Genomic DNA, 12,757 nt, shown 5'->3' with positions numbered 1-12,757 from the left:
TGGACCATGAGGATGGGAAATAACCCGACCTGAAGATATGATTGAATAAGGCTAAAAGACATGGCATTAAAATATCTGTACAGTGTATAAAATATTCGTTGAGTATACCATCCTGACCACAAGCTTTATTGTAACTAAGGTTTCCAATAGCCTCACGTATTTCAGACTGTTTTATATCAACGTCAACTTCCTTGAAAATAGGAGAATCAAAATTAACATCATAATAAAAAAAATCATAAATGTCTTTATCAGTGTTGGGTACGCCTGTATTTAGCATAGAAAAATGTTAATAAAAATCTGTTACATTTAGATCGGTGTTAATATTGTTTTTATATTTTCGGAATGTTTTGTAAAATGCACGTGGATTGTATTTACGCAAATAAATTAGCATATCTCCTTGATAACATCTGTATCTCTTTTTTAACTTACATTCTAATTTCTTATATGCAGATTTTTTACTTGCAAGGTAGTCTCTGTTGTGATTAGATTAGATTAGGTAGATTGTGTGTACATATATATATACATACATTAATATATCATCACAAAAAGTCAAAGTTAATTCAAAAATATTTGCCGAATGCAACACAATTACATACCAAACTTCGTCTTATTCAGAACCATATCATTCACCGATCAGACCTTAGTCATTGTGTCTGCTTTCAACGTGCATAGTCCATAATATCACAGTACGATAGATGACCACTGCACAGGTGACGGCGCCATCTGCTTTATTCCCTGATCCATTACCAGCTGATGGCTCAAAAAGTACCCCAGCAAGGCCGTTACCAAAAAGAAGATTGCTTACCTTTGACACAGAGTCATCAGATAATAAAAAGAGGAAGCAATTTCCACTAAATGAAAACACAGAGATGTGAGTAAAACATATCTTTATTACTGGATAATACATGTTGGACACAAAAAAAGTCATTTTTTAACAATTAAATATGTATACATATAAAAGGCAAGAGTGTTGTAAAATACAAGTTGAAAACATCTTCAGATGTTAGTTACAAGTCTTTAATATTGTTTACAGAAATACTTAACTACTATCTTTTTTTATATTATTCGCTGAACACATGTATATATTGGATTGTATTGTATGAGATCAGTGTCATAACAAAGTCAATGACTATATATACCTTCAAGACAGCATAAGACAATTTCTTACTCCTTTTTTTTTTACAGCACAAATTGTGAATTTGAAGCAGATGATAACTCGGAGGGAACAGTCCTTTCAACAACTGAATCAGCAACACAGACAGATGAGAGATGTCAGTAGTCTATCTAATTAACATCAAAATAGATACTAATACACATTTTTCAAGAATGAGGAGCATTGTCCTTATAAAATAATGCCAGCTTGTACAACATATCTCACATATATGGAATATCAGACAAGATTCTTTGTACAATTAAGTCACAATGTGTATAGACAATGAACTCACAAAAGTCACATCCTGTGATCATCAACTGTCCTTGAACTTGGGCATAATATTCATGGCTTTGCTTTAAGTTAATTTTCCCATTATTTTTTTCCAAGCAAAATCCGTTGATTTTGTCACATGCTTCTGAAATTGTCATGTTTCTTGCTGAAAATGGATATTTTATTTTTGCTGCTCCACACTGACCATCACAGCACAACTTTCAATCAGGGGAAGCACCAAGAAATGAAAATTCTTAATTGATGACTAGTCCGCATTCATGAAAATGTGATGAAGGAAATTGTTTCAAATATTTTCTTTTCCCGCTAACCTCCGTTTTTCTCCCGTATTTTAATGGTGTCGCATTAACATATTTGGTACCAAAGATCAAGTCCACAAATGACTGAGTCGGTTTAGCTTTCCTCTTCAGTATTTTGCCAAAGTTTGAAGATGTTATCCTTGATTTTCTTGCCTCATTCCAGAGTTTTGAATTTGACTCCGCTCTGGTTTCCCTTTCAATTTCTATGATGTAATCTTGGGTAACACTGTGGTCTTGATTTAGTTCTTGAAATTCACAGGGCAATGTTACTGGTGCTTGTCTTGTGACACAGGTATCTCCACATCCATCAGATGATACTTGTACTTGTGGTTTCTTTAAGTTTCTTGTCTGTAAATTGTAAATACATATAGTTTATTTTGATTATAAAATGATACATAAGTATTATACATGAACTTGTAAATTACATGTACATACCACTAATTCTGAATGAAATGCATGTTATCATGTTGATCAAATGCATTTATTGTGGTTATTATTTTTTCAGGGATCACGCCTTTAGATCTACTTTCTGTCACAACAGAGCTTCATGAACTTCGGGCAGTAGTAAAAAGCCAAGAAAAAACTATTGAGGAGTTACAACAACTTACCAAGAAAACAAAGTTGCAGGGTTTTGGGGTAAAACAAGTACTGGAGAAGGAAGACAACCTCAAAAATGTTTTCAAATACTATACAGGAATAGTGCATATACGGTTTTTAGCACTGCTCAGCTTCCTTGTTCCCCAGAATACAAGATACCTTATGAAAAGGGACGGAGAAACATAAAGCGTCTATCGGACGCCGACGCTTTGTTTTTAAGTTTGTGTTGTTTGCGTCACAATTTCGGTCTGAAAGATATTGCAATGAGGTTTGGAATCTGTGTACAATCTGCTGGTGTTGTGTTTAATACATGGATAGCTCATATGTATTTCAAGTTGGGACAGTTGTCAATATGTCCTCATAGAGACACAATAATCCAAAACATGCTCAAGGAATTCAGGAAAGACTATCCAACAACCTGATGATTATTGATGGGACAGAACTAAGAACCCAAACTCCTTCTGCCCTTGGACTTCAAAGTGAAATGTACAGTGACTATAAATCTTGCAACACCTTAAAAGGATTATGTTACACAATAATTACTCCGACACGTGGTATTTGAGTTAAATTTTATTTCTTGCCGTGGTTACACAAGCTCCTGTTCAAGTCCACCCCCATCTCCCGCTTAAGTTCCTACTTCCCGTTACAGGCCCGCACTGACTTGTCTAGCTCCCGAGCTCTAGCCTCCAACCACTCTCCTGCTCTTCTCCCGCTACTCTCCTGCTACTGTCTATTGTCTTAGTATTAATAATACCAAAACACTTCAATTCTAACTAAGCCCCGATTGGATGACAATACCCCACCCCGCGAGCTCATGTAACCTTATCTCAGGGATCCCGATGTACTTTACCGTCCAGTATGCTATCTACTCTGATCGACGATTCCTCCCCAGCTATCTCGCTACAGTGGCTAGGTGCGCGAGGCACACCCTTGATATCTAAGGGCTACCAAACTGCCTGTCCATCACAGGACGTTAACCCTGGTCCAGTGCCTGACTTTTGACACCTGTTGTTATTGTTTCCAGAGAACCTGTTGTACTTTAAATTTCTGTTTTAAATTATATTCTCTAAATTGTATTTCTACTACCCATTTTGTTACATGCCTTCCCCACAAAGAATATTAACCAATATTCCTAAAATTAATTAAACAAAATGTGAAAACCAGTTAACTCCCGATCCACACTTTATCCTGGAAGGTTAAGTGATAATTAGTTTAGCCCAGTTCGTCTTTCTTCTCAGTGTCCTATTCTAACGAATAACAAGCATGCAAAATCTTTCACCAGTCAGTAATAATTCCAAAGTTAATATTTCCACATAATCATCCACAACACACATAGAATTCCTTTACTAAGACACTGTCAATCCTGCTTGTTCCTATTAATAATCCATCAGGTTTAAAAATCCATGGTTTGTAATCACGGTCCATGATCACTGTTTAGGAATCCATCAGGTTAATCACACAGGATGATAGCTGACTATCACTCAACAGCTGTAATTCGTCCTGTGTCCATTTGTTCCCACGAGTAACATACTCCGTGCATCATATACGTACTGAATATAAAGGTTTTCGGAATGGCTATAATTATAGTCCGTGAATTCCACCGTCCTTATGCAGACGTGTCCTCTACATTTGTCCTCATAGCATCCTTTTCGCACAGTCCTCATTCATGTGAAGGACTAATAATTAAGTTATAATTCATGGACGTTGCATGTTATGTCCGTTATGTGTGGTACATGAGTTGTAGTATAACAGGAGTGTACTTAATGGTTCCTGAATATCAGCTGTTCATTGCAGTACCATATAAAAACACACGGGAGTTTATTTTATGTCCATTGAGCCAGATAATAATTCACATTATCCTGGGGAGTATACTTGGACTTAAATACTTATTTACAGTACAACACAATTGTTAATACAATACAGGTTGCGACGTCGTAACGGCTTGAGTACGTAATGTCCCATTAGCACTGGCTTATCACAGCCTAGTTCGCTGCATCGATGTCCACAGCGCGCTGGTTTCTTTCACTGAGGGACCTGGCTTGTCCCTTCCTGATGATGAGGACGTGGCATCCGCGTGTCCTGTAGCGTTGTCTACGCTTCTCGGGTTAACCGGCATTATCTCCATGTCTGGTGAATTTGTGACCTTGGGATCTGACCTCTTACGTAATAGTAATAGAATTTTGCTTTTCAATTTAATTCTCCAAAACGGTATGGCGAACCCGCCAGCTAACACAATGAAGGACAGCCCAATACATACAAAGACCCATGCAGACCATTTACTTCCCGTAGGTATTTTGCGCATCCCCCTTATCTCAGTGATAAGATGATTCATTGGAATCCGATCGATTTCTCTAAGCCTTTTTGGTATTTCAATGGCCTTAAACTGTGGTACGGCCCGTTTAAATGGTTCCCATAACCGAAGATTAATAAAGGTATCATTGTAAGCCAGTATCTGTGTCTCGGTAATGTTATACTTGCTCTCCCGGAAGTACTATGGGGGTAATATTAAATAGTCACTTGATGCAGAGCATGTCATCTGTAACTGGATGACGCCCATCGGGGGCTTAACTATTACCTTGTGATTACCCGTTTGGGTATTTGGACAAACTACAGCAAACCGCAGTTCTCTGTTTGTCACCACCACCCATCTTCCATCTACAATATACCTAGCCTTCGGTAATATTGATTCTGGTATTACCACCGTCTTACAGCGTTCTTTTATGCTACTTTTGTGGTCCAGAAATAGGGCAACAACACATAGCCGGTTTATATTTGTGGGGTAGATCGGGCTCTTAACTTCACAATAGCTAAAGCGAGAGTTACCGCATCTGGTTTGCTCTTCCGTATTCAACAACAAGAAGCGAGTACGGTCAGCGTTAAATGCTAACGTGGTCGCCTCTAGATCATAATGAGCAACCATGTCCCCTTTCCTCGCAGGTTCATGATACTTTATACCCACCATTGGGGAAGGAATATTGTGAACTTCATACATATCATATAAACTATCAGAGTCTAGTAGCGGAACACTAATTATTATGACGATCTTGTTTTCATCGAGTACGGTTGTACACGTCAGCGACTTATAGAAATTCCATAATTCTCGCCTAGGATCATAAGGTAATTTGAAGTGTGATGGCAAATGAGCGTCAATTTGGAGCAATAACGAACTCAGTTTCGTTGGAGAGATGACACTTGGGGATAAATGACCTAGTGAGAGCATGTTCAGCTGTAACTTCAAATTTTCAAGATAAAACATTCCTGCATCGCATAAATATTTGAGCTCGGCAAGGACCGATTTAAGCTGAGCATGTATCTGTACAAAGTGTTCAAATTCCCGAAACTGCCCTTCCAACACTTTTGTGGCATTCGCTATTTTATAGTCCAGCTGAAGGACATTCAGGATCAGTTTGTTGATTGCTTGTCTATTTTCAGATACCTGAACTCTTGTAATGTTTATTATCGACATGCTGTCTTCGACAACATGGGCGATATGTTCTTTATTCCTTGCCAAGGTGTTAATACCCTGGTGAATAGAGTCAAGGTCATCTTCTGATACAGTACCAAATAGGAAGCTCAATGCCTTCCCTACTATTGGAAGTAAACTGCGTTTATACCGATTATTCATGGTCTTATATTCCATAAATCCATCTTTAACAGAACTGTAACTGACATTTAAATATTCTAACTCTCTTTTGACTGCGGTTATAGTCTCTTGATACTCGCCCTTTGTATGTAATGTGAATTGTTGTTGAACCCGCGCATTTATGCGCGACGCTTCGGCTAGATCAAGATTTAGCTTTATTTGGAAGTTCTCGAAAGTTCGAAAGTCAATCACGGCCGTTACAAGCCATCGGGAGCGGGTAAATGATAGCTCATTGATCTTATTAAAGATAACATTTTCGCGTACAAGTAGGGATGATCTCACGTGTGGAACCCAACAACCTACCAAACCTACGGCAATTGTCAGTGCATGTATCAGCTTCATGGTGCTTAATTGTTAACGGGTGGAGATCACAGAAAATTTTACGATCAATGCAGGTCACAGATCCCAATTCAATATCTGCAATTACAAAACGATTAATATATATTTGCAATCTATTTACAATGGTCAATTAAATGACTTATTAACCTTAACGAAACCTTATATAAGTTTGCTCAACACATCTAACAAGGATTCCGCTATAGCTACTTTGCGTTCACCCTTTTTTGTTTTATCTTGAGAATTTAGGAACTGAGAAACTTTATTGACAGACATAGATTCGTGGTCGCTATCGACATTGTCACTTGCGCTATTGGAACTTGGGGCCTCCACAGGGTTTACGGTACTCCCGTTTGAGTCGGAGGCGGAGTGACTGGAACGATCGGGGGGGCTATTAGAAATTTGGGCTCGTTTCCACCGTTTTGTCAATTCCATCAGGGAGATCTTGTCCTCCCCCGATGAAGAAGACCTTTCCCGACAGAAACGACGGGCAATATCGGCTAGCGGTACATCAGAGTCGGAACTTTCCAAATCAGCGTCCGCACTATCGGTTGGCGGGACAACAAACTTCGCCCGACGTGGTGGACGACCTGTCGGTTTGTGGGGAATCTCCCATTCATCAATTTAAGCAAGGCGAAGGTGTTCGGCGTGGGCCTTAGTAACGGTTCCATCTAATTTATTTCTAATTACAAAGCTTACAGGTGTCGTTTGGGATATAATTCTATAGTACGGTGCCCATTTGTTATCCAGTTTATTTTTTCGGAGATGGTTACGATAATACACGGGGTCACCGACTTTGAATTCAACGGGTTTAGTATGTCTATTAGCATAGCGTTCTTGTCGTTGTTTGGCCCTTTTGAGATTTTTATGGACTAACATAAATGACTTGTGCTGCTGTTCAAGCGCAATTTGATGGAGTTCCTCTCCAACATACTTTCGTCGCGGTTGTAACAGGTTATCAACTGGCAGGACTACGTCTCTGTTATATAACAAGAAGAGTGGTGAGAATTTGGAGGATTCACTGATGTTAAAGCGGACAGCTGCCAGCGTCTGATTGAGATATACGTCCCATGCCGTCGTGTCATCGTCAAGTTTTTTTGCCAAAATATCATGTAACGTTCGGTGGAAGCGTTCTACCTTGGCATTACTTTGCGGATGATAAAATGCCGTCGTTAGGTGGCTGATATTCAATACTGCTAAAGTTTCTCTCATAACCCTATTTTCATTTTCCGTCCCGTTATCAGTAACAATCTGTAATGGTGCCCCATATCGTGGAAATATTTCTTCAATTAAAAGATGGGCGATAGTTTCCGCGCTTTTGTCAGGTACGGCAAAGGCTTCGGGCCAACCGCTATACCAGTCTACAAAACTGACAATGTATTTGTTTCCCGATAACGACCTGGGGTAAGGACCTGATAGATCTAGTCCTACCTTTGCAAAAGGAAACGGCGGTATATCTGTTTCCTGTAATGGGGGTTTTCGTTTCTGTAGGCTTCTTTTTTGGCATGGAACACAATCAGATATGTAGGAATAGAGCTTTTTGTACAGGTTTGGCCAGAAATATTTTTGTTTAATTGCCTCACAAGTTTTATCTATGCCCATATGCCCGTTTTCATCATGATACTGTGTAACTACTTTGCCACGCAAGTGCTCCGGAACATATAACCTCAAGGTTGTCTTATTATCTGGGTCAGTTATGTAATACAGTACTCCCTCTACTAGCATGTATTTCCTATGTATCGCCTTACTGTCATCAGCTTCAGTCAGTTTTTGTATTAAATCAGCTATTGTCTCGTCCTTTGGCTGTTCCTGTCTCATATCGAGATCTAGCAAGGTCGGGCTCTGGATGTCAATGTCAGCGTCACCCGCTATCTCAAACTAGCAAAATCCTTGGGATCGAACTGATTGGAATTCAAGACCGCTATTTCAAAAGTTTTATCCGTAATGTCGGGGCAGTCATCGTTGGGGTTTGTATCGTCCTCTGTGGTGGTCTGTCCTGGGGACCTTGATAAGAGATCAGCACAAGTATTTTCTGTCCCGGGGATATACTCTACTCGACAGTTGTAGCCTGATAAACTTAACGCCCAAAGTTGGATCTTCCTATTTTGCATTGAAGAGTCTAATATGTACTTTAAGGGTTTATGGTCCGTTCGAATAACAAATTCCGCGTTGTGTAAATAATGGTCTAATATTTGCAAGGCGTAATGAATGGCATAGGCCTCCTTTTCTATGGTGGACCATCTAGTCTGTGTATCGCTCAGTTTGCGAGACAGAAAGTAAATTGGCCTTTCATTCTTAATGTTTGGCAAGAAGGCCTTTTCCCCTATTGCTGACTGTGTGAGACACGCGCCGATGCATCTGTCACTAGCATCTGTGTACAGAATGTATGGTTGATTGATATCAGGATAAGCAATATAAGGTATTGCCGTGAGACTATCCTTTAAATATATAAAAGCTTTTCCACATTCCTGAGTCCACTTAAATTTCGCGTATTTCCTTGTTAAAGCTATCAGTGGCTCCGCGATGTATGAAAAGTTAGGGATAAATCTGCGGTAGTAGCTAGTGCACCCAATAAATCCTCGTACTTCCCGTACGTTTGTTGGTGCAGCCATTGCTCTTATAGCCTCAACCTTTTGCATATCCGGCATAACACCACCTTTGTTGATAGTAAATCCTAAATATTTCGTTTCGGTCTGGGCAAAAAAACATTTCTTCAGCTTAAGTCGCAAGTCATGCTGACGGAGTCTATTAAAGACAAGCCTAATATGTTCCAGATGTTCCTCTATTGTGGGGGAAAATATTAGTATGTCGTCCAAATACGCTATGGCCATATGGTCTAACCCTCGAAGAACTATTGACATAAGTTCGGAGAACACCGCGGGTGCATTACTCAGTCCGAATGGCATAACGTTAAATTCAAACAAGCCTTTATTGCAAACGAATGCAGTTTTCTCTCGGTCTTTTTCGTCCATTAGTACTTGCCAATAGCCCGATTTTAAGTCTAGAGTGGTAAAGTAATGTGCCTTACCTAGCAGGGCCAAAATATCGTCTATAAGCGGTAATGCATAAGAAAAGGGTTTGGTTATTTTATTAAGCTGCCTAAAGTCGACGCAAAACCGTTTTGTACCGTCCTTTTTGTCTACGATAACTATGGGAAATGACCATGGCGACTTCGACCTCCTAATAATGTTTGCCTCTAACATATCCTCTACGGCTTTGTCAACTACCTCCCGTTTACGCAGGGGGGTCCTGTAAGGTTTTAGTTTGATGGGCCCCTTACCTCCCGTGTCTATTTTCATGGTCACTGTGTCTGTATGGCTCAAGTCTCTGTCACTGTCTACAAAAAGGTCCCTATTGGTGTGAATCAACTCTGTGACTACGCCCCTATGCTCTCGTGTTACTTTAATTTCCCCTAAGTTGTCCTTAGTTACGGTAGCCGCCACAGATTTTGTTGACCTAGTATGAGTCTCAACGAGATTAGCTTGACCTAGGGATTCAGTCCTGCCAATTACACAACCGCGTTTTAGTTTATAATATTTGTTGGTATTATTAACAATCATAATGGCCAAGTGTCCACGGCTCGACACTTTTGTCACGGCATTACCGACCATGAGGCCAGGTTCGGTGCTGATGTAACCTGAATCCACAGGTTTTACCTGCAGTAGCTCTGCAGTTCTACGGTTTGCTGGTCCTACCCTATCAAGACATAAGGTAGCTGTTTGTGGTTTCAGACCAACATTTTGCCTTAGGCGCACAAGTGATGCAATATGGATATCTTCCTCTAGCGGGATGTATTGATTCCGGAATCGTAAGGAACCTAGATCAAAATACAACCTCACGCCATTGTCTGTCAACCAGTCTCTGCCTAAGATAAAATTTCGATTCATGTCTGTGACCACATGAAATAACTGGGTTACCTTGGTATCTCCTAATTTAAATTTTATATCAACACAACCTTCTACCGGCAATGTGTCCCCATTTACCGATTGTAGCTGAATTTTTGGCTTCCTAATAACAGGGAATGGCTGTAAATGCCCCAAAACGCGCTTATGTACTAGCGAGACCTCTGCCCCGAGTCAACTAAAGACCTATATCGCTGTTTCCCAATTTTTATTACACATAAACTCGGACTTCCTGCCAAATGTATCTTGCAAACTTTACTCTCCCCAGCGGTTTCATTCAAGGGAGAGCTACCTAGTTTTTTCTTTGTCTATATTGAGGGCACTCTCGTTGAAAATGGCCCCGATTCCCACAAGCCCAACAGAGCTGCTGATATTGGCCCGGACCAGCCCCAGTTCGACGTGTTTTCGACCTACATTCCTTAGCAATGTGCCCCGTCCTGCCGCATTTGTGGCATTTACGGGTAGCTTTGCTATGTCCTACATCCATTGGCACTGCCGCAAGGTTAGTGTCCATGGGTTCCACATGCATACCCTTGGTTACGGTATTAGTACGGAGCTGGAATCGCCGTCGCAAATTTTGTTCGGCCATAGCTACGTTCACCGCTTCCCGTAATGTTGGCGGATTTTCTCGCATTACCTTCATCTTTAAGCTATCATTAAGTAGCCCATCTACAAAGAATCCGACCAGTTGCTGCTCTACGGCTGGATTGTCCCTTTGCATGTTAGCATAGGCCTCATCGGCCAAAGCCAACAGTTTTTCGACAAAAATCTGGACGCTGTCGTCCGATTTCTGCTTGGCTTTCCGCAGCAGAACAAAAGCATGCTGTGGATCGGTTATCTCCGAAAATCGGGAGGCAAGCTCCGCCTTAAGCTCTGCCCAAGTTCCCTGGGGGTTTTCTTCAACGTAACGTTTCACAAAATCTCCCACTGGGCCCTTACTAGCTTGGTACGCTGTCTACTGCGCCTGCAATCCCCTGGGTGTTGATGGCCGACGTGAGTCCAGTTAATTGGGCTGTCAAGTTTTCTATTAAAACACCAACATTTTCTGCCATAATTAATTTACTAAATTTGTTAGAATAGGTCTATCCCAATTAATCACTCACCTTTATAGAGAATCTGTCCTGTTATACATCCCTTTCAAGATGTTGGTAAAGTTCATAAATCCATGGACACACATTATTTTGTTTCCTATGACCTCTTTTTGCTGTGTTCTCCCAGGTTCGAAATCCTGCTGAACGGCACCAAAAATATCCACGTGTGTTACACAATAATTACTCCGACACGTGGTATTTGAGTTAAATTTTATTTCTTGCCGTGGTTACACAAGATCCTGTTCAAGTCCACCCCCATCTCCCGCTTAAGTTTCTACTTCCCTCTACACGCCCGCACTGACTTGTCTAGCTCCCGAGCTCTAGCCTCCAACCACTCTCCTGCTCTTCTCCCGCTACTCTCCTGCTACTGTCTATTGTCTTAGTATTAATAATACTAAAACACTTCAATTCCAACTACGCCCCGATTGGATGACAATACCCCACCCCGCGAGGCATATAATTATCAAGGCACGTGCAAGCTCATGTAACCTTATCTCAGGGATCCCGATGTACTTTACCGTCCAGTATGCTATCTACTCTGATCGGCGATCCCTCCCCAGCTATCTCGCTACAGTGGCTAGGTGCGTGAGGCACACCCTTGATATCTAAGGGCTACCAAACTGCCTGTCCATCACAGGACGTTAACCCTGGTCCAGTGCCTGACTTTTGACACCTGTTATTGTTTCCAGAGAACCTGTTGTACTTTAAATTTCTGTTTTAAATTATATTCTCTAAATTGTATTTCTACTACCCATTTTGTTACAATTAATTGGATGTGACCCAAATAGTAATGTAATGTTTGTGTCAGAGTTACATTCAGAAAGTGGATTTTATGAAGTCTTAAAGGACATGAAAAAACATGGCTACATGGAAGATGATGACTCTATCATGGCAGACAAGGGATTCACTATTGATGATGAACTAAAAAAAGTGGGACTGAGGTTAAATATTCCACCTTTTGCCAAGACTGGTACACAAATGAGTCAGTGAAACCCAAAACATTGCTAAACACAGGGTGCATATTGAGAAACTCGTAGCAAAAGTAAAAACTTTCAAAATGGTTTCACACAGAGTGCCGACAAGTCTATTTCCAAAAATTAATGAAATTTGGTCTGTATGTTGTCTTCTGACTCTTTTTCAGGGTGTTTTTGTCAAAGACAAACAATCAAAGTACTAACATTTTTCCCATACGTATTGCCAAATATGCCATCCTGGTAATATAAAGAAAACTATATTACACTTGTGAAAAACAATAAACTTACCTGGTATGAGAGAATGGATCCCAAAGGAAGTTGGCCAAATACTGCTGTAGTTGCTTTTGGAGCTGAATTCAGCATAAAATGCTGGAGTGTTGTTTCTTTTAATGCTGCCAGTTTTGATTCATCTGAAGTAGCGACTTCTGGTAATCTGGAGAAAACAATAAATGCTAAGTATTTTCTGATATACAT

At 40.4% G+C, this 12,757-nt stretch overlaps 1 pseudogene; it reads left to right on the top strand.

Annotated features, from left to right (window-relative positions):
• The first annotated feature begins 695 nt into the window (after positions 1 to 695).
• On the top strand, positions 696 to 12,486 carry LOC132562463 (uncharacterized; annotated as a pseudogene).
• Positions 12,487 to 12,757: the final 271 nt, after the last annotated feature.

The sequence above is a fragment of the Ylistrum balloti genome, unplaced genomic scaffold (genome assembly GCF_031769215.1).
Source record: "Ylistrum balloti isolate Yb309-2 unplaced genomic scaffold, AGI_CSIRO_Ybal_v1 Utg371424, whole genome shotgun sequence".
Lineage (NCBI taxonomy): Eukaryota > Metazoa > Mollusca > Bivalvia > Pectinida > Pectinidae > Ylistrum > Ylistrum balloti.
This window is presented reverse-complemented; position numbering and strand designations above follow the sequence as displayed.